At 29.1% G+C, this 13887-nt stretch overlaps 2 pseudogenes; one reads left to right on the top strand and one right to left on the bottom strand.

Moving 5' to 3' along the window:
• Positions 1-2433: 2433 nt before the first annotated feature.
• LOC141815160 (uncharacterized) lies at positions 2434-3488 on the bottom strand (annotated as a pseudogene).
• Positions 3489-11274: 7786 nt separating this feature from the next.
• Positions 11275-13887, top strand: part of LOC141815159 (beta-eudesmol synthase-like) — a 14625-nt pseudogene continuing 12012 nt past the window's right edge.

Raw genomic sequence — 13887 nt, 5'->3', positions numbered from 1 at the left:
TTAATCAATATCGATGAGCATACACGCAGATTGATAATTTTTTTCAACCATTTAAATTTTAATTTATTTTAACTTATTTTATTATTTATAATTATGAGTTTTTAGGCCAAGGAAATGAGGCGAGAGCTATTTTTTATAGATATTTTTACTCGCACATTTCAAAAGAAAGACAAGACTTCAAGCGGGGGCAGTGCTAAAACAATTAAGGTTTAGATGCATATCTAAATATCATTATATGTGTTTCTCAAATATTACAACATATTTAATATTTCTTATGATAATACAGGAAAAATATGATGAGCTCGAGCTAGCACAGCGAAATTCAAGTGCTAGTGGTGAAAATGATGAATCTGAGCCTTCTGTTGGGAATGATATGAGTTTATGACTGGAGGCTAGTGGGGGATCCAAAAGTGGTGGAAGAATATTGAGTATGAGTTCTTTGAGCAGAACTCATAGAGTTGCTGATATATCTTCTACCACCTCTCCAGCCATAACGACACAGATCTATAATTTGACTGAAGATGTTAGTCATTTGAAAGGTTTATTAATACAAAGAGATCAAGAAATGAGGGAAAGAGATCAGGAAATTAGCAAATTACGTCGACAACAAAACTTGATCATACAACATCTTCAGTTAAATTTCGCTCCTCGTGATGATGATGACGATAACGACGATGATGGTGGTGGTTCTTCATGAGTTTTTTTGTGTGTGAAATATTTTTTAGAATTAGTATTATTAATATTTATCATTTTATTAAATTTTAAGTTATTCATTTATATATTTTTTATTAATACTGTTAATTTATTTTTAAACAGGATTGGTAAGGCCTAATAGAAGAAGAGGTAAATCTTTACATAGTTAGTTTATAGGTTTTAGTTTTCTTTTTAAGCATGATACTTTTTCTTTCTTTTTTTATACAGGATGAGAAAATGTATGGAAGGAAAAGGAAGCAGAGTCTCCGAAGTAAAAGACCACGATTGATTTTTTTTGTATCTTTTTCTAGTCTTTAGACTTCTTTATATTACTTGTGCATTTGGATTTTATATGATGTTGATGTGGTGGATTGGATTTTATTTGATGTTGATATTGATTTTGTATCATGTTGTTGCTATAGAATTGTTTTATAACTTAATGTGTGTAATGAATGTTGTATGAATAGATTGTGTTATGATATAATTTGATATTTGTATTGAATAAATGTGGTGGACTGAATATGGTGGAATGAATGTGGTGGACTAATTATTATTGGTTTGGTATGTTTGTATAAACAGGTTATATGTATAATTTGAATCGATCTGATCAGATTATTAATTTATATCTACAGGATAATCTGAAAATGAGCAGGTTAGGTAACAACAAATTCAAATTTTACGATGAATTTTATGACAAATTCATTTTTGTCGCAAATCTACCGTAACTTACTGTTTCATCGCCAATCGATGATGAATTTGGCGACGAAAAATGATTTTTATCGCTAAATGTTGCGACGATATTTTAAATTTTCATCGCAAAAATTGACGATAACTTTATAGCAACGAGAATTTTTCGTCCCAAAATTCGTCACAAAATTTTTTACGACGAATTATTTTTTTTTGAATTCGTCGCAAAATTTGTCCCTAAAAGCTTTTTTTTTGTAATATCAATTCAAGTTTATTTGATTATTTAAAATTTTTATTTTTAAAATTTATTTAATTAGTTATTGAATTTAATAATATAAATTTAATTAATTAATTAATTTAATATATTAATAAGAGTTTTATTGATAAACATGATTCAAGAATGTTATTTACGAATATTATTTATGAATATTATTCATGGATATTATTCACGAATATTATTTACGAATATTAATAAAATGAAGATATATGTTCAAGTTTGTTTGTTTAATTTACAAGTTTATTCATTTAGGGGGCGCTTGGTATAAATTTGGTAATGGGAATGGTAATGGGTTTCATTGAGGGGTTAATGGCAATGGGAATGATTACCGAATTTTTGATGCTTGGTATAGATAGTGGAATGGGTATTATTCCCATTAATGTTGTTTGGTGTGGCTTAAATTATGGAATGGGAATCAGTTAAAATTCCCATTTTACCCTTATATGTAAAAGACAAAAGTAATCATATAGAGTCATAGCCAAAACCATTTTATTTAAAAAAAATATAATATGATGAATATTTTTATTTCATCCCAACATACAAAAGACATAATTGTTCACAATAAATCATCGTCCAAGGTTTTTAAACATAACTACCACAATATCAAAAGTGAAAGAAGCAAAAATGTATTCATCAAACCCAACATCACAAACATAAGCAACTGAGCAATTCCAAGGTTTTTAAACACAATTGCCTTACATGATCAAAACAACTACCACAATACCAAAAGTGAGAGAAGCAAAACTGTAGTCATCAAACACAACATCACAAGCATACTATTCTAAACAACTGAGCACAAAATCTTCAATTTCAGATGAATCCAAACTGAACAATAACTCAACTTTCACAGAATCTTCACAAATAACTTGAGCAGCTTTGTACTTGTTCTTACCAACGAACTCATACTTATCCAATATCTCAAGAACTTGGGGCATTTTTGAGGATTTACCTTGAACCCAAGATGACATTGACTCAAGGTGTGAGCTAACAGTTTGCATAAATCCCTCAACTCGATCACTGAGTAACTTGAAGTCAGAATCAACATTTTGCCCAGTTGAAGTCTTTGCCCTTTTCGAAACTTTTTTAACATTATCAGTTGATGATTTCTTTTTCTCCTTAGAGTGAGATGCCTTTGATGTGACAGAAGGTTGTTGATTTGGCATCGAATCAACTTCAACTCCTTTTTCGACAAGTGAATTATCATCCGATATGCTCAACTCAGCATCCACATCAGTGATGTTTTGTGCAGCCATCATAGGATCTTCCGCAATAAGGCCTGTTGCTCTATCTTTGCCATATACCATCTCTAACTCCGAAAAATAAGGGAATGATACATTATAGAGACTTTTGGCGTCATTGTGATTCTGTCCGAAAAAAACATAACAATTAACTTAACAAAGTCAAGGAAGTTACCACAACAAACAACATTATAATTTGAATAAAAACCAATAATGACTAATACACATACCTTAATCCATTCAAGATACCATGTTTCTTCACAAGCTATCTTCTTTTCAACATCATTCCAAGTACAACCACTTTGCCTGCACATTTCATTGATAGCGTGGAATTTTCTTTTTAAGATTTTAATCCTAGATTCAATGTGACTGACAGATTTTGTGAAAGTTGGTAACTTTTGGATCATAATCTTTCTTATCTCGACCATGTAGTTATTCTTGAACCCACCATCTGTTTTCCAAAGAGGATCGGTTGTCATATCTTGTAAACATCTTATTAATGCCCAACTCTCCTCTTCCGTTCAGAAAACTTTATTTTTGCCTCTTCCTCGTGCTACATTCTTTCCCATAGAGTCATCAGCATTACGCTCCATCCTAAAAAAATATTAAATCAAGTTAATGACACCATAAACCCAAACAGAATCGAAAATAACTCAATCTGAACAAACATCAAATTATGCAAACCCAAACAGCATTACTCTACATTCTATGGCATAACATAATCGAAAAGTTTCACTCAATCTGAACAAACATCAAATGCAGTCCTAAATAATGCAACAGCATAGCTAACTGAATGCAAATAAGAGTACATATAAAAGTTTTTACAAAGTTGCATAGAAAAATAGATCAAACATCACAATAATAAAGTCATTCCATATCAAATACTTCATTTTCCCAACATTAAACCCTAATTAGATTCATCATCAAGCTTAAACTTGCCTAAATTATAAAACTTAAGTCGCCGAGCACAGAGATGTATGCTATGAGAGCTCATAAACCCTAATTAGATTCATCAGACCTGTGTACTGATCAATAAAACCATCCTAATTAGATTCTCTGGTTCTCAGAAGCAAAGAGATGGGGGTTTGCCTTCTAACTAGCTCTAGCTAACTTCAATAAAACCATCCTAATTGCATCAGCAACCAAACCACATTATCAGCAAACAAATCACATGATCAGCAACCAATAACGGGGATCAATGTGCTGAAAAATCGAAAACATATCTCACATAGAAGGATGTTGCGGCAGTGACGGGAGAAGGATCTTGCGGCAATGACACGTGCCGGCGAGGTTTGCTCCGTCTTCTCGCGTGTGACGGCCGAAGGGAGGCGGCGGCGGAGCGCGATCGCGTGCGAGGCAGCAGGGGATGATGATCGCGTGCGACGGCCGAAGGGAGGCGGCGGCGGAGCGCGCGGCAGGGAAGGGCGATCGCGTGCGAGGCAACAGGGAGGGCGATCGCGGCGCAACACGAACGCGGCGGAGCGCGCAGCAGGGAGGGCGATCCAAGGCGCAGCAGAGAGGGCGATCGCACGGACCGCGGGTGGGGAAGAAGAATCGCGGCAGGGAGGCGATCGCGAGGAAGGGGGAAGAATCGCGGCTGATGGGGAAGAAGAAAGGTCGCGGGGTACTGTCGTCCACGAGAAAAAAAAGCGCCGCGCGTGGGAATGGATTTTGGCGATAACCGGGGGAGGGGTAGGGTATGAAAGTAGGGATATCATATCCTTATTTGGATATCCATTCCTGTCTACCAAGCATTAAGAATGGGAATGAAATAGATTTCATTCCCATTCCCCTCTCCTAAACCCGCGTACCAAGCGACTCCTTAGTTTAATGAGTTGTTTAAGTTTGTTCATTTAATTGATCTTATGTGTATTTAACGAACATACATAAACTCTTATTAAGTCGAATATCAAATTTGTTCACGAACGTTCGGTTCAATTACAATCCTAGCAAATCCAAATCCTTCTTTCATATATTTGAATCACATGCTCTGAGTTAATTTTTAAAATCAACTATAAAAATTCGTTGATCCGTAGTTCCATCCAATGTTCTTAGATGGTCTCCACGGCTCCAACAGAACAAATAATAGAATATCAAAGTTCGTATTAAGTTCGTCAATGTAGCGATTAAAAATCAAAGATGACGGCGATCACTGTAAAACCGAACGTGTTGTTTTTTTAGTTGGTAAAATCTCAAGTAAGTTTATGTGAATCTACCTATGCGTGAGAAATTCCTTTTTGATCATCCTAATTTTAAAGGAATTCCGAATATTGATTTATATGATAATTTGCAAATCAAGTTGGATCGATTTGTATTTTAGGATCGATTTGTATTTTGAGGAAACTTAAAATTAAGGGTGAATTAGGAAAACTTTATGATTAACGAAATGATTTGTTAAAAACTAAATAAATAAAAGGAAGGGTGTGATTTGATACAATCCCAAAAATTCTAAATAATTATTAAGATGTTAGGTTCAGTTTCCATAGCGTGACTCACGAGCACAACACGTTATTAAAGGTCTACTCAACAGTTGAGTATCTCGTTAGAAATAATCTGGAGGTAGAAAAAACTCATACAACGTATAAAAACTAAAGAACAGTCTGATAATAATTATGGTGAGTTAAAATTTGACAAAAGGTTTCAACTCTCCTTTATTTTTTTTTCATTTTTTCTAGGTGGAAATTTGACACAAAGGTTTCAAATACTTTTTTATGGAATAATTGTCATTGTTTTGGTGTCCGCCCTAAACACAAAAGACAATAGAATCACTATTTAATGTCTCCAAATTATCAATTTTTGGTGAGCGAATTAAAGAGTAAAATATCACCACAGGCAAACTAAGTGAGATGAGGTGGTTGGTGGTAAGGATGATAACAAGTCGGATTTGGATCGAATTCTATATTCTTAATTTTTATTTTTATTTATTATATTTATTTTCATCTTCATCTCCATCTCCATCTCCATCTCATCAGATATTTAACTTTCATCAAGATTTTCATTTTTATATCCATCAGAGAATTATATATTCATTCCCATTCTCACAAGAAAGAGTGAATCTAATTAATGTGTGAGAAATCCCTTTTTGATAATCCTAATTTTAAAGGAATTCAGAATATCATTTTGTATTTAGAAATATCACGTTATAGGATGATTTGCCAATCAACTTGGATTTGTATTATGAGGAAACTTAAAATTAAGGGTGAATTAGGAAAATTTTATGTTTAACAGAATGATTTGTTCAAAACTAAATAAAAGGAAGGCTGTGATTTGATACAATTCCAAAAAATCTAAATAATTATTAAAATGTTAGGTTCATTTTCTTTAGAGTGACTCAGAGCACAACACGCTGTTAACATGGAGAAACAGTCAATAGCTTTAGTCAAATCCATCTCAATTTTCCTTAAATTAAAAGAAAATTGACAAAGGAATAAAGAAAGTTGGCCCATTGATATTTTACATTGAAAATATTTATGAAATAATCTAAACAATTTAATACGCTTAAAAAAATTTCTCACAATATATTTAAAATGTGTCGTACAAACAGTCATTTTAGTTATAAATATACCTTCAGTTAGTATAATTATGCCATTTTCTTAGTGCAATCCTGTTCATGGAATATAATATTATATTATATTAATGATTATTATATAGTCCTAAACTTTATAATAAATTTATGATAATTTTTCTCAAATCTTGTTTTTAAAAATTCACTATTATAAATTTATACTGTCAAATTTAAATATGAAAGTATGAATGCATTAAAGAGAATTTCAATAATACATTAATATTGATTTAAAATGATTTAAAAAATTTTTGATCTATTCGAAATTGGTTGATAGACTTATACTCTTCAAAACTTCAAAATATTTATATTTTTTGAAGGGTAGTAGATGACCTTTATTCAGTTGTTTAATGCTATCAAGGATTAGTAATCCTATATAAGGAAGTCATGACTTTGAGCAAAAGAGTGAATGCATAATATTTTGAAGGGTAGTAGATGACCTTTATTCAGTTGTTTAATGCTATCAAGGATTAGTAATCCTATATAAGGAAGTCATGACTTTAAGTAAAAAAGAAATCCTTCCTTCTTCATTCTCCTCGTTCTTTTTCTCTATTGTGCACTCTGCTCGACAGTTCCTTTGGTGATAGCATTCGGGTACTCATCCAGTTCGTCACAAACAATCAGTGCTTGATTGTATATCCTAGGACTAGACATTTAATGTAACCTTAAAGCATAGACTCATAGTCGGAAGGGGACGAATCTATTTTAATAAAATCACATCAAACACAGATTTCGACATCTCAATTCTCACTCAGTCTTGGCCTCCCACTCGGTAGCTTGACTAACTCAACGCTCAGTCAATTCGACAACTCTGCACTCTGCTGACTCGATTACTCGACACTTGATAACTCGACTGATTTGACACTTGGCAACTTGGTTGACTTGGAACTCGGTGACTTGGTCGACTCGACACTTGTCAACTTGGTGATTCGACTGACTTGGCAACTTGGCCGACTTGGCACTCGAGAGCTCAGTGACTCAACAACTCAACTAATTTGGCACTCGACAACTCGACGAACTCGGTACTAGACAATTCGACTAACTCTATAACTCAACAACTCAACTAATTTGGCACTCGACAACTCGACGAACTCGGTACTAGACAATTCGACTAACTCTATAACTCAACACTCAGCAACTCAGCTCGATTACACAAGATAACTCAATCATCTCAAGCAATCCATTATTTTTTTATTTAATAGTTTGAGATTATCAACTAAGTCCTCATATTGCATTTAATTTTTATATCATTTAAATTTAATAAATTTTTAATATGTCCCACAATATCTCCACCATTTAATGTGAATGGTATTTAGGGGTCGTTTGGTTGAGAGTTATCGTTGATAAACTTGGTTATTTATTCAAGGTTATAAACGATAACTTTATTTGATTCAGGTTATGATTGATTCTCAAGTAATACAGTATCACCGTAACATCAGCAAATGTGTTATAATTCAGAAATACGATTACCTTAGCACCCTAAGGTTTTCTGCGATTCTGGAGGTTAATGAAATTTTTTTCATAATTATCCTTTGATTTTAAAATTAAGTTAATTAAAATGTACCAAGAAATCTAATTGAAATCGCATTAATTAATTTAATAAATTTTAATTTAAATACTTATAAATTTAAAAGAGGTAATTTATTTTAAATTAAAAAATAAAATTAATAAATATAATTTATTAATTTAAAGAATTTTTTATTAAAATAATTATTTTAATGAACTATTTATTAAAAATTTATTTTAAATTTTAAAAAATAAAATTAAGAAATTATATTTATTAATTTAATAAATTATTTTATTAAAATAATTATTTTAACAAATTATTTTATTAAAATAAAATTAATAAATTATATTTATTCATTTAACAAATTATTTTATTAAAATATATATAAATTTATTTTTAATTTAAAAAATAAAATTAATAAATTATATTTATTAATTTAATGAATTATTTTATTAAAATAATTATTTTAATAAATTATTTTAGTAAAAATATTTAAATTTATTTTAAATTTAAAAAAATATATTTATTTTTATATATTCTCAATTTATTATGATTATTAATATTAATATTATTAATTTAATTTAATTTATTTTGAAAATAAATTGAATTAAGGGTAATATAGTAAATGTAAAACTGGTTATGTTTTATTTTATCCAAATAAATAAGTTGAATCAAATAATATTAAATTATATTTTATACCTCATAATCTTGGTTATGTAATTACCTAGTAATCACATAATTAAAGTTATATATGATAACTTGAACCAAACACACTCTTATCAATTAGATATAACGTGCATCATGTACTTTGAAAACTCATGCCATAACTTAGCCAAATCTAATTAAATTTTATATATTTAAATTTAATTAATAAGATAATCGAATTAAATTAAATCAAATCTAAAATGAATTAAATCGTTGAAATAATTATTCAACTTTAACTTTTTTTATAAACTTAAACTCAATTCAAATTTAATTTGAGCTTGATTTATTTAAAATGTTATCGAATTCTTGATTTAAGTTTATTTAATTATTTAAAATTTTTATATTTTAAAATTTTTTATTAGTTATTGAATTTGATAATATAAATTTATTTATTTATTTAATATGTTGATAAGAATTTTACTTGACTAACTTGGTATTTGACAACTCGATGGACTCGACACTAAATAATTTAGCTAACCCTACAACTCGACACTCCTAACTCAGTTCCGTTATACAAGATAATTCAATCATCTCAAGCAATTATTATTTTTTACTTGATAATTTGAGATTATTAATTAAGTCCTTTGTACATATTAAGATTGCATTTAATTTCTATATAATTTAAATTTAATAAATTTTTAATATGCCCGACAATATCTCCATCAGTTAATGTCAATGGTATTTAATGAATAAATTGACTCTTATCAATTAGATACAGTGAGCATCATGTGCCATGTCTATGAAAAATCATGTCATAACTTAGCCAAATATAATTAAATTTTATGATATTTAAATTTATTTAATAAGATAATCAAATTAAATTAAATCAAATCTAACATAAATTAAATTGTTAAAATAATTATTCAATCTTAATTTAATTTTTTTATGAAGAACTTAATTCAAATTTAATTTAAGTTTGATTTGTCTATAAATTTATTTATTTATTTAATATATTGATAAGAATTTTATTCGACTAATTTGGCACTCGACAACTTGATGGACTCGACACTAAATAATTTAGCTAACGCTACAACTCGACACTCAGTAACTCAGTTCGATTATACAAGATAATTCAATCATCTCAAGCAATCTATTATTTTTTATTTGATAGTTTGAGATTATTAACTAAGTCCTTTGTACATGTTAAGATTGCATTTAATTTCTATATAATTTAAATTTAATAAATTTTTAATATGTCCGACAATATCTCCATCAATTAATGTCAATGGTATTTAATGAATAAATTGACTCTTATCAATTAGATATAGTGAGCATCATGTGCCATGTCTTTGAAAAATAATGTCATAACTTAGCCAAATATAATTAAATTTTATGATATTTAAATTTATTTAATAAGATAATCAAATTAAATTAAATTAAATTAAATTAAATTGTTAAAATAATTATTCAACCTTAATTTAATTTCTTTTTTATGAACTTGAACTTAATTCAAATTTAATTTAAGTTTGATTTGTCTAGATGTTATCGATCTCAATTCAAATTTATTTGATTATTTAAAATTTTTATATTTTAAATTTATTTGATTGATTATTAAATTTGATAATATAAATTTATTTATTTAATTAATTTTTTATTTATTTAACTTGTTGATAAGAGTTTTATTGATGAATATAATTCAAGAATGTTATTTATGAATATTATTCATGAATATTATTTATAAATATTATTCATGAATATTGTTCATGAATATTATTTACGAATATTAACAAACTAAACATATATGTTCAAGTTTGTTCGTTTAGTTTATAAATTTATTCATTTAGTTTAATGCATTATTCAAGTTTGTTCATTTAATTGATCTTGTATGTATTGAACGAACATACATAAATTCTTATCAAATCGAATATCAAATTTATTCACGAACATTAATTTGGTTCAATTATAACTCTAACAAATCCAAATCCTTCTCTCATATATTTGAATCACATGCTCCAATTAATTTTTAAAATCAACTATGAAAATTCGTTGATCCGTAGTTCCATCCAAAGTTCTTAGATGGTCTCCACGGCTCCAACAGAACAAATAATAGAATATCAAAGTTCGTATTAAGTTCATCAGTGTAGCGAAAAATCAAAGATGACGACGATCACTGTAAAACCGAATGTGTTGTTTTTTTATTTGGTAAAATCTCAAGTAAGTTTATGTGAATCTATCTAATGCGTGAGAAATCCCTTTTTGATCATCCTAATTTTAAAGGAATTCCGAATATTAATTTATATGATAATTTGCAAATCGACTTGGATTGATTTGTATTTTGAGGAAACTTAAAATTAAGGGTGAATTAGGAAAACTTTATGATTAACGAAATGATTTGTTAAAAACTAAATAAATAAAAGGAAGGGTGTGATTTGATAAAATCCCAAAACATCTAAATAATTATTAAGATGTTAGGTTCAGTTTCCATAGCGTGACTCACGAGCACAACACGTTATTAACATGGAGAAAGAGTCCATAGCTTTGATTAAATCACTAAATTTGATTAGTAGCTCATAATTAAGATCACAAATCACTAATTTTTTTTTTAAGTGAGCCTATAAATATCAAGAGAAGGGTTGCTAAAGATCTCAACTCATGCACCATTAAGATGGAGAAGCAATCACTAAATTTTATTGGTGATGATGAAGTGATAGTTCGTAAGTCTACAAAATATCATCCAAGTGTTTGGGGTGATTTTTTCATCCGAAGCTCCTTTCACTCACAAACACAGGTATTGATCTTCTCACACTTATTCAATTAATGTTCCTTGAAAATTTCTTAAAATTAATTTGAAGTAGATCTTATTTGCAACATACGAATGACAATATGAATATGCGGTGATTAAATAAAATATATATATATATTGTTGGATATATGTATATCTAATAATTTTGATGATGCAGGAGTCCTTTCAAAGGATGATAAAGAGAGCAGAAGAATTAAAGGTGCATGTAAAGACAATGTTCAAGGACACTAGTGGCATACCGCAACTTATGAATTTGATTGATTCAATTCAACTTCTTAGACTGGACTATCATTTTGAAGATGAAATAGATGGCGCATTAAGATTGATCTTTGAGGTTGATGATACCAATTATGGGCTCTATGAAACTTCTCTTAGATTTCGATTGCTTAGGCAGCATGGATATAATGTTTCTGCAGGTAACAATAGAAATAAGTTAAAATTATTAGATTATATATACATATGTTCTTATATATAAAACAAAATATATATATTAAAATTGAAATTCAAGATAAATATGTCTTTCTTTATATGACAAGATAAGCAATCAATATTTTCATCATTTGCCAAAAATTCCATTTTTAGTTTAATTATAATAATCAAATTTAGACTAATAAAAATTAATATATGCCTAATTGAAAATTTTACATGTTTTCCTAATAAAAGGATGTGTAAAACAAGTTGTGCCAAATTACAATATTGGTAAAAATCTAAATCATTGCCAAGTTTTAAGATTTAAAATTTGTCATGTAAACCTGTTTTATTGTTATTATTAAAAAGGCAAAGAGAATAAAACTAGTTAAATAGTTTGATATAAAATAATATTATTAACTAATTATTTTTATGAACACTTACTATTAATTGTTTACCCACTTTTGTAGAGAGTTTTAACAAGTTCAAAGATGACAATGGAAGCTTTATATCTACCTTGAATGGAGATGCAAAGGGACTGCTAAGCATATATAATGCGTCTTATCTTGCAACACATGGAGAGACTATACTTGATGAAGCCAATTATTTTTCAAAGTCTCAACTAGTATCCTTATTGAGTGAACTTGAACAACCTTTAGAGACACATGTATCTCTTTCCCTTGAGGTACCACTATGTCGAAGAATTAAAAGTCTCTTGGCGAGAATATATATACCTATTTATCAAAAGGATGCAACGCGAGATGATGTCATATTAGAACTTGCAAAATTGGATTTCAATATATTGCAATCTCTTTATCAAGAGGAACTGAAGAAAGTTTCGATGTAAGTAAATTTAACTCATCTTTTTATAGAAATATTTTATCTAATATATGTGAACAAATATAGACAACATAATCCTCACATTTAATATCAATATATAAATCTAATAAGAGAATTGATAGGAATTTCAAAATTATTGCTTTATAGTTATAAAAAATATCATAGCACTTAAAAATTATTTACATGAATTTTATTGACTATAGCATTGCACAAGTTTGATTAATGTTAGATATCTCACATGATTTTTATACATTACCTTAATTGGTTAGTTTTATTTTCTAATTATAAGTAATTTATGTTTTATTTACATTTGGGGTATAAACTAATTGTTTTGTTTCTCTATGTATATTTTTGATGGATGGCATGTTTAAAGATGGTGGAATGATTTAGCGCTTGCTAAATCACTAAAGTTTGCTCGTGATCGAATTGTGGAAAGTTATTATTGGGTTCATGGTATATATTATGAGCCTCAATATTCTCGTGCACGAGTGATGTGCACCAAAGCATTTTGTCTTGTATCAGTTATGGATGATATCTATGATAATTATAGCACATTGGAAGAGCGCAAACTATTAACTGAAGCAATCAAGAGGTTCAATTTTAGTATATCAAATTTTAATAGTTTTGTGTTTCATTTAATATTGTTGTTGTACAAACATACATGATAGGACTAAAATGTTGTAAAACAAATTCAAGTTAAAATGATAAATTCTCATATTCATTCTTTTACCAATATCATGATCACCTATTTGCTCATATTTTCTTACATTTAGGTGGAATCATCAAGCTGTTGATTCTTTACCCGAATACATAAAAGATTTTTACCTCAAGCTATTAAAGACTTTTGAAGAATTTGAAGCAGAGTTGGAACTTAATGAGACGTATCGTGTGCAATACCTTAAAAATGAAGTATGTTAATAGGAAAGAGATATTGACTTCTATTATCCTAACAATTATTAACTAATTTTTTTCTTGATTTACATAGTTTACAACTATAGCCATAGCATATTTTGAAGAATCTAAGTGGGGTGTGGAGCAATATGTACCATCACTTGATGAACACTTGCGTGTTTCATTGATCTCCGCCGGATGTTCTTTGACCATTTGTTCCATGTATTTGGGCATGGAGAAGTGGCAACAAAAGAGGTATTCATGTGGTATTCTAGTTTCCCAAAGCTCGTGGAAGCTTGCTCCATAATTGGTAGACTCCTCAATGATATAAGATCA

The sequence above is a fragment of the Curcuma longa genome, chromosome 21 (assembly GCF_044706935.1).
Source record: "Curcuma longa cultivar G26 ecotype Majalengka, Jawa Barat chromosome 21, ITB_CL_G26_1.1, whole genome shotgun sequence".
NCBI lineage: Eukaryota > Viridiplantae > Streptophyta > Magnoliopsida > Zingiberales > Zingiberaceae > Curcuma > Curcuma longa.
Note: the sequence above shows the minus strand (reverse complement) of the source record. Positions and strands in the feature narration are given on the sequence as shown.